Source organism: Glycine max, chromosome 9, assembly GCF_000004515.6.
Source record: "Glycine max cultivar Williams 82 chromosome 9, Glycine_max_v4.0, whole genome shotgun sequence".
Taxonomy (NCBI): Eukaryota; Viridiplantae; Streptophyta; class Magnoliopsida; order Fabales; family Fabaceae; genus Glycine; species Glycine max.
Window position 1 is genome coordinate 41,744,701 of NC_038245.2, and position 6,425 is coordinate 41,751,125.

Genomic DNA, 6,425 nt, shown 5'->3' on the forward strand with positions numbered 1-6,425 from the left:
TTTAAGCTAAAATTTCTAATACCCAGTTGTTGGATCTGTTGAATATGTGATTGAGATGAATCTTGGCGTGGGATAGGACCATAGAGGATGAGCACAAAAGACACAGAATGCTAGCAAGAGCAAACCTACAAAATAACATTTTCGTTTTGTCAATGTATTATAAATCTCTAGAATGTTAAAAGCTTCAATTAGATAGCTCATAGGTATATGGATGTTTAAAAGGTGACATCAGATTAGACAGGTTGAGTGACAAAGTTGTACAAGTACTTACATAAAATGCACTCCATAAAGTATGGGAGAAAATAAATTAATTTGACAATTGATATAAAAAAAAGGGCTTATATTTATGCCCCGTAACATTATGAAGTAGTTCAAGTTGTTTTCTACATCTTTTTGAAATGTTTTTTTTTATCTCTTGGATTGATTATCTTGGAAGTCAAAATTTATAATCATTCTAAAATATAATTTTATATTTTGAGTTGGTCATTTCAAGAAGCCAAAAAAGAAGTACAAGAAGTAACTTGGAGATGCAAGAAACAAAACTATGATTGTAACTTGCAAGATGCAGGTAATAACTAGTTTGTACCCATTTCCTGTATAAGATGTAAAATTTAAAGCCCAGCCCATTCTCCTTTTTGGCTCAAGTTAAATTCCTAAGTAATTAATTAATCTAACAGATTTTCTTCTTCTTCTTTCAATTTGTCTTGCAATAATGCAATTGTAATGTTGGTGATTGTGACATGAAGCAGGCATGTAATTAGCACAGTAGAATTGCCAAGTAAGCAGGCATGATCCATTACATAAGAAGTTTGTTCGCAAAAGTCAGACCAAGAAGCAGAGGCCATATAATATATGAGAGTGATTCAAATTGAGAACCAGGATATTGACATTGCGGTCACAAAGATAATAATAATAAAAATGATGATTATTATGATTATGATGATATGATTAAATCGTGATCATTTTATCAAGTGTGATGATAATTACAAAGACTTATGTGACGTCATTGGTGACCAACAAAATGCATTTGGGGTTAAAATTGATCGGCTGTGAGAACAGATAGGCTTTGATGAAAAATTGTTCCAGATTGAGCTTTTAATTTTCTAAAGATTTGTTCAAGATTTTAAACTTTTTGTGTGCTTGTAGGCACTGAAACCATTTTGTAAGGGGCCGTGTTGGGAGAAAGCAACAAACTTAGAAAAGAAAATAAAGTCATCAACTCATCATTCATACTTTAATGATTTAATGAAAATGGTACACAAATATTTTAAGTTAATAGACATCTAAAGTTTTACGATATGAAATCATATTCAAAAATTTATTTAAAATAAATCTTAAATTTAAAATAATTTTTTTATATAAATTAAACATCACTAAAAAATGCCACTTCTGTGTTTCATTCATTATACATTTTCTATTAAAAAAATATACATATTTAATATTTTTTTTTCTCGTTTGGATAGACATTTCTCATTAGATAACAACTTATTTCTCATTAGATAACAACGAGACGGAGTGGGGACGGATATTGTCTTCCTAGTCCTCGACTCCCAACATATTTTCGTACTTGTTTTCGATAGCCTACAAGTAAAATTTGTTATCTTATTCATGTTTACCCATTGGGTATTGCCTATTCTCATTTTCGATTCAGATTTGTAAAATAATTTTTTTTCTATAAAAATTATATTAAAAATCTGATTTTAGAAAAAACAAATTGATTGTTACACATTTATTTTTAATTACTTATATATCAGTAAATTCATTGTAGCGCATTTGTCTACAAAAATCATCAAGAAAAATATATTAAATTATGTAAAAATTATAAAATAAAATTAACAATTAATAAATAAAATTTTAATAATTTTATCATCGAGACGAGTATGAATACGAGTACGGGATGGGTAGTGACACTCTCATTCCTAACCCCGGTTAAAAAACTCGAATAATCTCCAAAATCGAACCTGTACCTGATCAATTTGGTTATTCTCGTCAAAGTCGAGACAGGTTCAGGTGGATACCCATAGGTTTTGTTGCCATGCCTATTCCTCCTGCTTAGAAATAAAATCTTTCTTAATCATTTCTAAGTATATTTGATCTTAAATGTTTTTTCCTTTCAAATTCAATCTACTATCTCCTTTTATTTCTATTTTTAAATTTAATATCAATATTTTTTTGAAATAAATTATCAATAGTTAAAAATAATTTGATAATATAGTTTTTTTATAACACAATGTAAATTATTTATTATAAATCTAAAATATAACTTATATATTCAAACATATTTATTTATTATGAATTTTAAGTATTTTTTTACTGCATGAATTTTTAGGGTTTTGATACAATTAATTATATATTAAAAAATATTCATTTATTATAAATCTTAATTATATAAAATTAAGCATTTATCTTATATGCATACCTTCATAGTTTGTAACTTACGATAACAACATTTCAAAAAGTTAAGAATAACTAATAGATTTCTCAGCCTCTTAATCTTTGAATTTTCACACTACACCTAATCTTGTTTGTATTGGTCAACTTAAGGACTATATAAATCTTTTTTATATATTTTATTTAATTTTAATAATAGAAGACCCGGATTTGTTGACTCTGAAAATATCGGCATGTATTTTTTCAATTCAGATTGTATTTGGTTTTAAAATTTCGTATTATAATTGAGTTTAATTTTTATATATTATTAGTATAAAAAATTTACATTATCATTTAATTATAAAACATTATTAATATAATTTTTGAGATAATTTTATAAAAAATCAATAAATTTATTATATATGTCAATTTATATATGCATATGATTAAATCATAGGGTAAAAATTACGCATACTATTTACTCTTCATGATTCTCCTTTTATTATTTTATTGTATATATACTTCTTGTTAGTTCAAGGAAAAATAATTATGATTATGTTGAAATTAGCACATCCAATCTAAAAATTGTTAACACTGTCATTGTTAATTTCATTATCTTTAAAATTGTAAACTAGTTCATTTTCTTTATATGTCCTTGTAATTTTTAATCATGAACTAAATTAAAACTGGTATTGCAAAAATTTTAACGGTGGCCGTGACGGATATAAGACCCAATTGGTGGTAAGGTATAATTTCTTAATTAGCCTGATGAAGCAAAAGCGTGTTGTGTACTATACATTGCATGCACTCTAAAGGATATTGTATATATCAATCAATCACCTCAAATAAGCCACTCCAAAGGATTCAATGAACCCCCTCTCCAATATACTAATACTATTAAAATGAATGATATCGTTCAACCACAATCAAATTAATGTAGTAATTAATGGACTATTGAGAGATTGAGCTTTCTTTCTTTTCCATTTATAGTTGATTTCATACGCACCCACTTATACAATTTTCTCCTTGAAAATGTTTCCTTCCAAGGCCATTAGATGTGAAGGATGCATTTAGACATAGTATAAGTAAGTGGGCATCATATCAATCATCAAATCATCTTTTGGGTCAAAAAAAGTAGACGTATTTCGTCGCTTAATCCGTCATCTTTCCGAGGTTGTTCAAGTATATGATTGCATAAATATTTAAAGGAAAATTTAACAATATGGAATTAATGTTGAATCCTGTGGACATGGTTAGGTTGAAGATATTATAATTGGACTACATTGAGGTTATTGCAATTGAGCCACGAAATATCCTATTGTAGTAATATATATGGTGGCACTGTTATGGCTTCATATGATGTGAGTGGGGTTACAAATTTTAAAAAACTGTAATTTGTTTTTTTCTATTAAAAGAAAAAACAGTCCACTTCCTCATTGTACTGGAGAAGACACCTTTATGGTACATTATTTTAGTATCCAAATTAAATTAATATTCCTCTTCAATCCTCTATTTGTCATATAACATGTAATAAAACCTAATTACAGATCCGGACTATTACTGGAAAAGTGTGATAAAAGAAATGTTAGCAATCTGGAGCTTGATATATGCCTTATATATACTTATGATCTATTTTGGTTTAATTAAGGTGCCAAACTTCGCAAGAAGTTTTGTTCTTGGAAGTTAATTAATTAAGTCTATATGCATAAGTTTGTGATTTTTTGTGTGTGTGTAGTTTTTGTGAAATAATTAATCCCGGCCGACGCCATTGGAATCTAACTAAGCAAAATATTGTTTGGCATTCTTTAAAGAAAAAGAAAATGGAATATAAAAGAAAAAAATATTTACTTTTTATTGGAAAATATCCAAGTCCCACAAGTCCCACATCGACTGCCTCAATCCTTAGAGTGCAGTTTATATATCTATTGAGCAACTTTATTTAATATTAATTGGTTTTAAGATGAAATTTAATATGGTATCTAACACTTTTGGTTTATAACCTTATATTTTACATGTACTAAAGGTATTTTGCTTAATTAGGCTCAAAATTACTAATCTCTTTTAATTGTTTTAAGTAATTTTAGAAGTCTTGTAAAAATAGTAATTTTAGAAGATAACTTCCAATAATAAAAATTGAAAAAGAAAACTTTCATGTTTTGTGCCCAAAACAAATTCAGTTTAGAACCAAAGTCATGTTATTCTCAAGTTTACCTTTGTTCCTTTCTTTATTTTGTATTAATATAGTTTTTATTTTCAGTATAATCAGTCAAGTACTCCCAGTAAATTTTCAGAAAATTAACTTCTCAAAATTATCTGACATATGGGTGCCCTCTCTTTGTCTCACATTTTTTTTTTCAGTAGTATTTAACTCTCCAAGAGTATTTTTTTTAAGCTGGACTCGGTGCTGCAGCGAATAATGCAGCGACATTCCTTCACCATGCATGTGTCCAGAGGGGAGCTCTGATTGTGCGAGATGCTTTAAATGATAGGTAGCCATGACCCATTAAAGTTTCAGTTTTGAATCAAATTCACGTTTTAAACGTAGAAATTTGTATTGATATATAGTTCTTGATTTTCAAGTGAATACACGCATGTTTTGAGTATTAGTGAACATACTATCTAACATTATTCTTGTAGTTTTATCATGTTAATCCAATATATAAAAATAAAATTAAAAGGTATTTAGTCTGCGTGATTTTGTAAAAGACATCAATAATTATATAACTTGCTGAAAAGTATAATCAATTAAGTCCAAGTAAATTTTCCATAAAATTAACTTCTCAAATATTTGATAGATAGGCACCCCTCTCTCTCTCTCTCTCATATTTTCCAGAATTAAAATCTCCAAACTTTTAAAAATATTAAAATAATAATATTAGTGGTTATCAGAAATGTTACCTTAAAAAATTGAAGGCAAGATAAAGAAGGATGTTTGAAAACAAGTGCATGAGAGTACGTTTTATCTCCACAAAGGTCAAAAGTCAAAACAATTACAGTTATGTTAGGTAAATCCGGCCTATAGCTACCTATTGTAGCATTATCCATATGCAAGGAATTCTATATATGGCATTCTCTTTCAGCGTAACTTGTTTGCCTGCACACCATTAATTTATACTAAGGCTTAAATGCTAATGCATGGGCAACCTTAACTTCACCATTGCACGTTTATAATTAATATGGAAGATATTTTCCCATTGGGGGAGTGTGACATCATGACAACCAAAAAACCCCTTCTAGTTCATAAGGTCTTACAAATTTAGTTTTTTTCAAACTAAGTATGTAGTTTTGCAAAAGGGTAATAAAATGTTAATTTACTACTATAGGAAAGTTGTTGTCCTAAAGTTAAGTAACTCCAATTTGTCTTTGTGTGTGAGCCGTCAATGCTACAAGCAAATGATCAAAGCATGTCCATTTTTGGCAAGACTACAATTGGGTATATATATAGGGGCAACTCCTACTTTTTTTCAGTGCCCATATGATTTCTTTAGGATGTGAGACCAAAGAATGTAACCCTTAATGAGAATTGAATGAACTGCCGCAGGCCAAACATACACCCCACATGTCAGAAGGCTGTTTCAAAGTTTGGTTCATTCATTTCTCAAATATCAGTTCATCAAATCAAAGGCAAGTGTGGCGTAACTATAGGAATTGAAAGGTTGAACAACTTGTAGAGTATTTGAAAGAATTTATTTAGATTTATATATTTTCTTTAAAATTTTAACATGTTTAAATGAGATTGAAGATTAAGTTTATGAATTGTTCTTATATGATAATTTTATGTAGAAAAATGTTTAATCATGCATCTGTGTATTTTAGCACTAAGAGTCTAAACTCTAAACCATGTTTCCATGAAGGAAAATGATTAAACATTGTACAAATAGAAAATAGCTAGTATACAAGTAAAAATATTATACACCTGTCATTTAATAAAAAATCATTATGTATAGTTATTTTGTTATAATAATTAACTTAAGATATCTTTAACTTGCTGATATGTGATTGGTACATTCAGTAAAAAAAATGTGATTGGTACATGTAATTTTAGTTAGACTTGG